At 33.9% G+C, this 12,470-nt stretch overlaps 1 non-coding gene across 1 annotated transcript; it reads right to left on the reverse strand.

Moving 5' to 3' along the window:
* Positions 1-11,053: 11,053 nt before the first annotated feature.
* On the reverse strand, positions 11,054-11,161 carry LOC128112331 (U6 spliceosomal RNA). The gene has a single exon (XR_008218951.1). It is a non-coding gene; the product is annotated as a U6 spliceosomal RNA (small nuclear RNA).
* Between the last annotated feature and the right edge of the window lie 1,309 nt (positions 11,162-12,470).

The following is a 12,470-nucleotide window of genomic DNA, read 5'->3' on the forward strand; positions in this document are numbered from 1 at the left end:
AGGTTGAGGACCATTTCAAGCACCATGATATATTTCTACAGGTTTCTTGCATCTTTCCTATAGAGTGGATGGAAACTCTCATTACTTCATGCTAATGTTACAAATATAAATTGAGAAAAGAAATATTCATGTTTATGAGATGCTTTTAGAGATTTTTAAAAATTATGTTTTTGTGTTTGTGGTGCCATTTATGGGCATGCACATACCAATGCCTATGGAGAAAAGAGGCTTTGGATTACCCTGGAGTTAGATTTAGAGGAAGTTGTGAATTGCTGGGCACCAAACTTGTGTCCTGTACAAGAGAAGTTAGTGCATATGTACTCTTAATAACTGAAGTGACTCTACAGACCTTGATTTGGAAAAATTTGCTCTAACGTTTTTCAATTGCTAATTATGAAATTCTGACAAAAATCTAAACAGTATTGATTTCTGATACTCTTTTAAATGACCAGGTACCTATAATCACAAAATAGTGTCTTGGCAAAAACCAAGGTGTCAGTTGTTTGAGAAAGGTTTATTTAAAAAGTATAGGAAACTGCTAGAAGGTCATAAGCAAGACTGAAAACTTTCTATTTCTCTCTCTATAGGAGACTAGAGACTTCACCAAAATCACCTGCTGTGTGTAGGTATGCAGATATTAGCACTAACTTTAGAATTAATCCAAATTGGAAAAAAAAAAAACTACAACAAAATCAATTTCAGCAGCATGAGCATAAAAGAGGAGTGAATAAAGGAAAAAGTTTACAGCTGTAGAAAGGTGTGGAATGAAGTTATATGTTTTTTTTTTAAAACTACTTTTATTATGAGAAACTTGAAAAGTTTCAAATTTCTATTTAAAATACATTTAGGTCAGTTAAACAATTCAAGAAAGAGAGGAAATAATAAAAAAAAAACGCAATACTCCTAACATGTTGAAGTATGGCTTTTATGACAGAAGTCAGTGACATGTGGACCAATGGAATCAAATTGAAGACCCTGACATTAGTCCACACACCTATGAACATATAATTTTTGACAAAGAAGCCAAAACTGTACAATGGAAAAAAGAAAGCATCTTCAACAAATGGTGCTGGCACAACTGGATATCAATGTGTAGAAGGCTGCAAATAGATCCGTATCTGTCACTGTGCACAAAACTTAAGTCCAAGTGGATCAAAGACCTCAACATAAATCCAGGTACTCTGAACCTGCTAGAAGAGAAAGTAGGAAGTAGTCTTGAACGCATTGGCATAGGAGATCAATTCCTAAATATAACACCAGTAGCACAGACACTGAGAGAAACAATAATCAACGGGGCCTCTTGAAACTGAGAAGGTTTTGTAGAGCAAAGGATACGGTCAACAAGGCAAAGCAACAGCCTACAGAGTGGGAAAAGGTCTTCACCAACCCCACATCTGACAGAGGACTGATATCCAGAATATATAAAGAACTCAAGAAAGTAGACATCAAAATGTCCAACAGTCCAATTAAGAAATGGGCTATAGAACTAAACAGAGAAGTCTCAACAGAGGAAATTCAAATGGCTGAAAGACATCTAAGGAATTGCTCAACATCCCTAATCATCAGGGAAATGCAAATCAAAACGACTCTGAAATACCACCTTACACCTGTCAGAATGGCTAAGATCAAAAACACTGAAGACAGAAGTCAGTGAAATCAGAGAAAGAGTGTTTACAACTCTCATTTAGATTTAAAATCTTCAGCCTGAAGGAGGTGGGAAGACATCGAAAACTTCACATAGGAGATTTCAATTTATTTTCTCTTGTTTATTAATCAGAGCATACACATTTACATGGGAAAATGTTGTTAATGTTTTCCTGCCTGGCCCACAGTCAGGACAAACTCTCTCACCTGCCAGTCCCACAGCCACTCAAACCCGACCAAGTAAACATAGAGACTTATATTGGTTATAAACTGTATGGCTGTGGCAGGCTTCTTGCTAACTGTTCTTACAGCTTAAATTAATCCATTTGTATTAATCTATACCTTGCCACATGGCTTGTGGCTTACCGATACAGCTGGCTCTGCTGGGTCCACCCACTTCAGCTTCCCAATAATGCGGTGATACATTTTCCGCCAGCTCTGGGAGCCATCAACTCTCAGAAATAATGGGTCGATGATTCTATCAAAGCAGCGTGTAGCCCAGAAACCTCTTTTTTTTGTTTTGTTTTGTACTAGCAAAGGCTAAATCCACCACACAGCTTAATGTGCCACTTGCAGAGGCCTCATTCCCACCATACTGTAGGTCGAGCATGCACGCACGCTAGGAACCCGCCAGTAGCTCAAACCGGCAGCTGCCGCTCATTTAAGAGAGACAATTAGGAAGTTGTTTTTAGCTCCATTTTAGAATCTTTTTTTTTAGTTTTTAGGTGGAAATTCTTGTCTCACGTTGGGCGCCATTTGTTGCTAATGTTTTCCTGCCTGGCCCACAGTCAGGACAAACTCTCACCTGCCAGTCCCACAGCCACTCAAACCCGACCAAGTAAACACAGAGACTTATATTGGTTATAAACTGTATGGCCGTGGCAGGCTTCTTGCTAACTGTTCTTACAGCTTAAATTAATCCATTTCCACTAATCTATACCTTGCCACGTGGCTCGTGGCTTACCGGTACTTTCCATCTTCCTTGTCCTAATGGCGGCTGGCAGTGTCTCTCTCACCCAGCTTCCTGTTCTCTCAATTCTCCTCTCTGTTAGTCCCGCCTATACTTCCTGCCTGGCCACTGATTTTTTTCAGTGATTTATTCATTGATCAATCAGCAACACATTTGACATACAGACCATCCCACAGCAGGGAAACATATTAATAGTATCAAAAGCTTGTGACATTTGAAGGCACAGTTTTCTTGAAATGCTAACATTGCATTTCGATTAGATATTTAGGGCCAGAAAACTGCCTGCTCTCTTAGTTTTTTTGTCTTAAAAAAATTCAAAATGATTGCATCACTTTCAAGGCTTTAGATTGAACACCACATGACATAATGAAGTGTACAGCACCACATAGAGTACTTCTCACATGGGATGTACTCATTCAGTAGTAAGCCCTGTCTCCATGGAATCTGATAAAATAAAAATTTAGTTTTAAAATTAAAATATAAATAAAACAAATCTCAAAAACATTATTAGGGCATATGGAAATTCTATGTTAACTATTAAAGCTGATTTTGTTCAGAAAAAGACTTTTTAAAGATGTATAATCAAGATGCTAGTCAAATGATCGAGACCTATAAAGAAGACTTTGTACTTTTGAAATACATTTTATCTGAATAACACTAAGTACTGCTTCATCTGGCAACACTTGATTTAAAGTACTGCCTCTACTGAATGTACCAGGCTCTGCTGACTCCCCATAGGAGGCCTTCCTTCTTGTAGGAGGGAATGAGGGGTGGGTTGAGGTAGAGAGGCTGGATGGGTTGGAGGAGGGAAGAGGGGGACCTTTGTTTGGTATGTAAAATGAATTTAAAAAATTCTTAATAAAAAATAAAATAAAGTAAAATTAACTACAATGAAACCCTTTTTAATTTTTAAAAGGACTTGATAATACATGTTTGATTTTTAATAGAATCACAATTTTCACATATACAAGAAATGTATACATTTACATGAAATATGTTTGAGCTACATATAAATATTTTAGAGGTGTCATATATGCATTAATCAACATCCAGGGTGATTCTATATTGTGGCTGCTGTGAATAGGACCAAAATTAATATTATAATGGCAATATCTATTCAACATTATAATATTATACACATATCAGAAAATAAGATTTAAGGGTACTATTGAAATTTTATTGTTCCTGCTTTAAGAAACCAGTATCTAGCTATGATAATGATTGTAGTTTGATATTCCACTCCTCTCCTGCCAGATTTCTCCTTTCTCTATAGACATTCCCATTATATTTGGAGTAGGCATTTTTTGTAGCTATAATTATACTTTTGATCTGCATTCTCCTTCTTGGCATTTTTGTATAAAAGTTGATAATTTGCATGTATTCTTTTCAAAAATTTTAGCAGAAATTTTTTCAAGTTTTCTGACCATATTTTAGTTGTTTTCTGTGTCACTGATTTTCTATAGTCCAGTAATTTCTCTGGGTATTGCTTCATTTTTCAGTCATATTCTTTGTAGATACTTTTCTCAGATCTGTAGTTTATCTAAGCAGTTTATTAATTGTTCCAAATTATGACCAGAAAATGCTTTGTGGGACATATTTTTTTCACTTTCATCTCTATTGCCTCTTTTTATGATCAGATTCTATACATGTTTGCATATTCCAACGTTACAAGTCATTTATTCCATATTATCTTCTGAAATCCCAATTCTTAGAGTCTTGTATTTGAGCCTTCAAATTACGAATTTCATTTTCTACAGGGTTGATGATAAGGTTTGGGTTTCATTTATCTGCATGTGGATAGATTTTCTGAATCACTGTTAAATCCTTTATTGTTTTATGATGTGTGTTTTTTGAATTCTCTTTAAACAGTTTGCTGTGAATATGTTTTACATGGGTGTCTTCCCGTCTCTTCCAGTAGTCTACTGTCTGTTTCTATGTACCTGCCATGGTATCTTTGAGTTATGATAAGATTATAGCATAATTTCATTCAGGTTCTTCATTTCCTGCATGTTTATTCATTACACTCAGGTTACTTTGCTACTATGGTGTTTTGTGGTCACACTCTGTTATCTCTCATATTTTTGTGAAGATTACAACATCAGAACTTACTGGAGATTGTGATGAAGGGATATGTTGCTTTGAGTTATATGAACATTTGAAAAATGTTGATAGTTTTCTAAGTCATAAAAGCACAACCTCAGTCCTCTTATTTACATATCTTTCATCTGATTTCATTGATATTTATTTTTATGTATCTATATTTTAGTTTATTTGTACATTTGTTCCCTATATATCTCATAACTGATGAAAACTGGGTTGTTTACAGATTTATTTTTCAAGTAGTTGAATAAATTAACTGGATATTTGCAACAAAACTGATAAGACACTCCAATTGCTTTTTAAACTTTTCTTTCTTTCAATGTATTATGAGTAATTATATATAATATATAATATAATATATTATGTATTATATAATCAATATATATTATATAATCAATATATAATATATATAATCAATGACTGATTATAACTTTATCATTTAAATCATGAGATAAGGGCATAGAATATTAATTATAATAAAAAAAGTAGGAAAAGCATGGGTACAATGCAGAAATTCCCCCCATGAAATCTGACCCTATGTATGAATGACTGGGTTAGACAAATGCCAGTTTACTTGGAGCTGGAGGATAGGTGAAAGAACAAATGTTTTCTCTTCGTTCTAGATATCTAAAGTGTTTAGATATTAGTTAATTTTCTGTCATCTTTTATAGTTTCACATTATTAGGAATCTATATATTCTCTCATGTGACAAATTAGAGTCAAGTTCTACTACATACATTCTACAACTGAAATTCTTCAAAATTGTGAACCAATTAACATAAATGCCCTAATTAAAAGATTATTTTAAATTCATCAAAATATTACACTCTTGTAATCTTTTTATTAATATTTTACCTATTAACAATAATATATTTAAAAAATACAACTAGAAAAGATTCCTTAGCAGTGAAAAATGTTTTTGAAAATGTTTTCCTTCAAGGTGTAAAATGAATACACTGATAAACAATAATCTGTGAGTACTGCTAAGCAACATTTTCATTCACATATTTAATTACTGTCAGAGTTCACTTCCCAACATTTGAACAAGCTATTTTCTGCCAAATGATATTTACTTCATAAACATCAAATGCAGCTCATATTGGACCTTTTAAAAAAGATCATGTTTGTGTTATGAAAATAAAGTTATAGTGACAAAAATAACTAAACAAAGGCAATAAGTTATTTTCCTGCCAATTAATGAAAGAAGTTCAATTATGTTATAATGAAATGCAAATATATTTACTCATTTTCATAGCTACTTAGGGAAATGAAACTCATTTTTAGTTATGATTTCAGAGTTATTTTAGATTTGTTATTTTTAAATTATATTAATAATATATTATTTTACACAGTTTCTACTAGATTTTTTTGATAAAATTCTTAGTTTATTTTCACAATAAATATTGTAGATGAATTTCTAAACAGTCTTATTAAATAAGAAACACAGAGCCAAATGCAGGGGTAATAGCCGAAGAGATCAGAGAAATAGCGAACAGCCACAGACTAACCTTAGCTTACCACCATGCTGTAGCTTCCCAAGAGAGAGCTTCTTCCTGTCTAACCTATACTTTTATTGCCTTCCTATTCTGACTTCTCATTGGCTCTAAGCCCAGCCACATTACTTCCTCGTCACTGCCTGTCTATACAGACCTCCTGGTCTCTATGGTTGGTACTGGGATTAAAGACATGTGTCACCAGTCTTGGCTGTGTCCTTGACCACACAGAGACTCTGCTTGCCATCTGATCAGATTAAGGGTGTGTGCTACCACTACCTGACTTCCGTTTATGGCTGGCTATGACCTCTGATCTCCAGGCAAACTTTATTTATTAACATACAAATAAAATAACACATTTCAGCACAAATAAAATATCACCACAAAATATTGTCTTCTGGAGTCTTGTTCTTTGTTTATGTAAAGCATGAACAGTGGAAATATCCAGATAACATAAAAACAAACCATTCCAAGAGCAGATTCATATTTTATCTTCATTAATCCTATGTATTGTCAGGAGAATACTCAGTTTAAACTGTTCTTCTAAGTTTTTCAAACAATGTTAATTTACATATTTCCTTTAGGTACTCTGCATTGTTGTATTGCAAGGACATAATCTCACTTTGATGTGTTATGTTTAAGACCACATCCAAAACAAATGGGAAGCAAAGCAGTACTAAAGCTGCTTAAATGAATGTGTTCTTTGAAGAATGCCATCCACTCAAAACACATGGGTATGCATCAATAGGCTTCAGGTTTCCTCAGCTTTTATTGAGCTAAACCAATTTCCTCATCATGTCTGCAGAATGACTTGAGCATATGTTACGCAATGTGGTTTCCAAAACAACATCTCTCTGACAGTTAGAATAAGATTTTTGTATGTAGGAAGAAAAATGGTGTAGATTTTATTTGATGTAAATTATTGTAAATCAACAATACATAAAATCAATATCATGTTGATAAATGAAACATAAATGCTCAGTGCTGTTTTCTAATTGGGTGGCATGGTCCATGCTGATCCCACAGACTGATTTATTCACATTACTGTGCCTATTTAAGAGGCCTAGAAAATAAATAAATAAGATATGAGGAATTGCTTTGAGAGAGTCAAATAAGAAGAAAAGCCTGTAGGAACTGAAGGAAGATTTAAACATAAAAATTTATGCTTGTGCTGTGGCCCTCAATCCTGAAATTATACACTAAATGATATATTCAATAAAGAATGAGGCATTTAAGGGAAAGTATGAATATAACCACAGCTAAGTGTATCTCCTCTTTCCACAGTGAAGTATTTTCCTTCATCAAATTTCCCATAAATTAAAAGGCTTGGCAAGCATTTAAAAGCTTATTATTTTAATTCTTTCAACATGATTGCTTTCCAAGAGTGAGTGTTTTTATGTCCAACAATCTTAGATTTCAACAGCATGAGTAAGAGTAATAAAATATTTTACATCAGTGCAATACATAGACATAGTAGTTTTCTTAATGACAAGCATCATACAGAGATGACCAAATTCAACAAGTGCATCATTTCCTTGCCTTGACTGAAAACCAGAAGAGGCACCTGCCCAAGGAGAGGAAAATCTAAGACTGATGCACATAGAGCTCTGGATGAAACTCTGCCCATTTCCCCTTAATTTGGTTCTTATATCTAGGAATAACTAATTCAATTGTATAATTTCTGAAAAAAAAATTGAGAAAAAGGATCCAGCAAACTTCAGAGGAAAGATTTAAAAGTCAGTGTTTTCTGTTTGCTTGTTTTATGACTTAGTCTCTACACTCTGCAGGACTGCAAAATATAAGACATTTTCCAAGTTAGTGAAAACCCAGATAGGAATGATGCATAAAGTAGATTCTGGAAAGCAGTTAAATAAATTGTGAACATTATGGCTGGCAAATTGTTTGTTATAATTGTAACACATGTGTAGTGTAAGATCATACAGGTTTACAAAACGGCATCTTGCTACACTTAGAATAAGATTTTAGTAAGTAGGAAGAAAAAATGTATTTATTACTTTTTTAAGAAAAAAATTTCATCTTATGTATATATGCATTTTGTTTTAAGTGTATGGGTGTTTTGCCTGCACATATGTTTGCACGCTGTGTGTGTACCTGGTGCCCTCAGACATCAGAAGGTGTCAAATCCTCTGAGACTGGAGTTATAGACAATTGTAAGCTGTGTTATATGTCCTGGAAATTGAATCAGGTCTCTCTGCAAGTATAGCAAGTGCTTTCAATTACTGAACCATCTGTCTAGTGCCATGACTGTTATCAATATTTCAACATAGTAATAGTACACTAAAGAGCAAGTAAGACATTAGTGGTTTTTGCACTGTGAGTAACCAGTTAGATATGCTCTAAGAAAATTATTGTATAAAATTTTGTTTATTGGTCTTTTTACATTCACACTTGTCTTTATGTTCCTAACATTGTCAAAAATTAGACAAACCAAGCCATAGACCACATACCTTCTAGTGGAGCTTTTGAGATTGACAGCTCTGAGTGTAGCTTCAGTAAGTTGAGCACATCCCAGTGGATGGCCACACAACCAATAATATTTGGGCAGCACAAATTGGCCTTGTTGTGGAAAAACAAAAACAAAAACAAAAACAAAGTAGGCTAAGGAGGACAAAATGGTGGATTGGAGAAGAGTTGGGAAGGGATCAGGAATATGATCAAAACATGCTGTATAAAAATGTCAGAGAATTGCATAAATATACCACACTTTCTTTATCCATTCTTCAGTTGAGGGGCATCTAGGTTGTTTCCAGGTTTTGGCTATTATGAATAATGCTGCTATGAACATAGTTAAATTGGTATCCTTGTGGAATAATTGAGCATTCCTTGGGTATATGCCCAAGAGTGGTATTGATGGGTTTTGAGGTAGATTGATTCCCAATTTTCTGAGAAACTGACATACTGATTTCCAGAGTGGCTGTACAAGTTTGTACTTCCACCAACAGTGGAGGAATATTCCCCTTGCTCCATATCTTCTCCAACATAAGCTGTCATCATTGTTTTTGATCTTAGCCATTCTGATAGGTGTAATATGGTATCTTAGAGGTCATTTTGATTTGTATTTCCCTGATGACCAAGGATATTGAGCAATTCCTTAAACGTCTTTTGTCCATTTGAGATTCTTCTGTTGAGAATTCTCTGGTTAGCCCATTTTTTTAATTGGATTGTTTGGTATTTTACTCAGCATCACAAAGTTTGCAGGCAAATGGATGGAACTAGAAAATATCATCCTGAGTGAGGTAACCCAGACCAAGAAAGACAAACATGGTATGTACTCACTCATAAGTGGATAGTAGATGTAAAGCAAAGGATAACCAGACTGCAATCCATACCCTTAGAGAAACTAACTAACAAGGTGGACCCTAAGAGGGATGCATGCATTGCCCTGGGAAGGGAAAATAGAGATCTCCTGGGTAAACTGTGGGTGTGGGGAGTAGACAGGAATGGATGGGGGATGGGAACATGAGGGATTGAAATGGTCAAGTAGGGGAAGGGACCTACTCCCTATGGTGGAATGCCTCCCTCAGCCTTGATGCAGGGGGAGGAGCTTGGTCCTGTCTCAACTTGATACACCCCGCTTGGTTGACTCTCATGGGAGTAGTCCTTATCCTGTCTGAGGAGTGGATGAGGAGGATAGAAATTAAGTGGGAGGAGGGAATGGCAGAATAGGAGGGAGGGGAAACTGTGGTTGGTATGTAAAATAAATAAATAAACAAACACACACCCTGGTAATGCCCATTTTACCCTTAAAAAAGTCAGAGAATTAACAAAACATTTAAAAATATTATACAACTGAAATATTAACAGAATATATATATTTAATAATATATATATATATATATGTAATATAAATTTAAATTTAAATGGCAGCAGGAATATTAGCAGAAGCATTTTCTCTGAGAGTAAGGTCCAATATTAGGCGATGTACTTTAAGCAACCTGCTAAAATTGTCAAAACTTTTCTAGATTACATTGAAGAATAAGGGAGAATCCCAGGGTGATCCTCCACCTTGAGATTTTCCTGGATCTATAAAAAAGATTAAAGAATATCTTGGATTTAATGTCCAAATTTTTCATAGAAAAAGAAATGAAACAGAGACAAAACTAAAACCAATGTAAATTCTGAGATAGAAACCGGGAGAAACATTCAAATCTGAACAAGGACTCCCAAGCAGGATGTATTATATAAGGCACTGTAGAAGACTCTTCTGCATTGCCGAGTGCTGCATTTTGACCGTCTCAACATACTATATAAAGACAGGTACCCCTGATGTAATTGCATGGATCTTATTTATGAAAATGTCATGCTTCTGACCCAGGTTACTCCTAAGGACTATAACTTTAAATGCATTCGCTAGAGTCTTTACAAGAACATTAATTTATGAAATGTGTGGGACACAAGCATTGATTCTGTAGCAGAAAAAAATTCTGCAAATTATCAAAAAGTTCTTTATTTGGGGGCCTTGCAAACAGTAGGGCCTTGTACAAACATAATGTTTGTATTATATAAAAGCATTAGTAGGCAAAGAAAAAATCATAAAAGTAGCTACAGAAAAACAAAGCCTTGACTAAATGGGAAGAATTATTACAAAATGTTGTATTTTTGTCATAAGAAAAAAAGGACAACAGTTGGAAAATGACATAACATTTTTCAAGTCCTGGAAACAAAACCAAACAAATCCTAACAAAACAAGCAATCAATTGAGAAAATCATATCTCCTAAAAATATTGTCAGGGATGATAATGAAATCAGACTTTCTGAATAAACAAAAATAGTGGATTCTTTTATGGCAGATATATAGATGGATTCAAAAAGGTGTTTTTAAAGATAATTTTTTAAAAAATTCACGAATTTGCGTGTCGTCCTTGTGCAGGGGCCATGCTAATCTTCTCTGTATCGTTCCAATTTTAGTATATGTGCTGCCGAAGCGTAAAACTTTGAAACACTATTATGAATAAAACTAGAAGCAATGGCTTGCATAATCATCAATGAATTTAATTCTCAAAATTTTGATATTATAAGACAATTTAAAATCTGATTGTTAAAAGAATATTTATTTTTAACATATATGTGTCTGCTTTTCTCTATGTGTACAGTGTACAGTGTATGTGTGTACCGAGAGAATCCAGAAGACTTCATTAGGTACTCTGGAAGTGGCATTATATATGGTTTTAAACAATTATTTGTAGGTATTGGGAACCACACTAATGTTCTCTGACAAATCAGCAGTCTTCTCAACTGCTTAGTCATTTTTCTAGCTCCCTGAGAGATACCTAAAATTCTGTTCAAAATATTTAAGATAATATAAAGAGAATTTCCATAACTTGAATAGGAGTGAAGTTTTTAAACTTTAATTGACCTGAGAAGTTATTAATCTCAGATTTGTATAGTAGATAAGTAGGTAGGTAGATAGATAGATAGATAGATAGACAGATAGATAGATGACAGATATAGATGATAATGTTTTTATAATATCAGATGAAGAAAACCACTAAAATTTCTACCATTAAATATTTTCAAAAACCTCATTGATACACTAAAAATGGACACATTTCCATAGAACAGTGGTCATGAAAATTTTAGTTTCAAAGATGCTGTGATTCTGCTTAGATAACTTGATTGAGTTTATAAAATTTTGGATGTGGGAAATATAGTAGATGATAATAAGTGTTAGCAAAGAGGTGAGGGTAGGTGTAAAACATGAGAGCGCACAATATATATTAATAAAGCAATAACAAGACAATTTTGTGAAAATGGATCTCAATGGATTTTTGTGTGTATAAGATACTGTATATAATGAAGTCACACGCATACGTATACTTCATTATATATATTGAAGTCATATATATGCATAAGTCTATATTCAAGTCAATATGTGCATATGACATATATGTTCATATAACATGTTCAAAATCTTTATGAATTCTATAGATTGTACCCAGGATAATCTTGAATTTTATATTATCCTTTAGTTATATGAGAGTGTAGCTAAAAAGGAATAAAGTGATAGTTGTGCAAATTGCACTGTGCTATTTTTACATCTTCCTGTGAACACATATATTTTACCTTAATAAAAGCACCACAAACAAACAGATACAGATAAAGATTCCCTTCATGTAAATTTAAATGGACTGAAAGGTAAGCATAGTAATGTACAAAAGTGTGACTCATTGACAAAGCGTTGAAGACATTTAGTTTCACATAAAATACTATAAAATGCATGATTTAACATTCATGTTCACATA

This window comes from Peromyscus californicus, unplaced genomic scaffold, assembly GCF_007827085.1.
Source record: "Peromyscus californicus insignis strain IS unplaced genomic scaffold, ASM782708v3 Scaffold_16__1_contigs__length_79575227, whole genome shotgun sequence".
Lineage (NCBI taxonomy): Eukaryota > Metazoa > Chordata > Mammalia > Rodentia > Cricetidae > Peromyscus > Peromyscus californicus.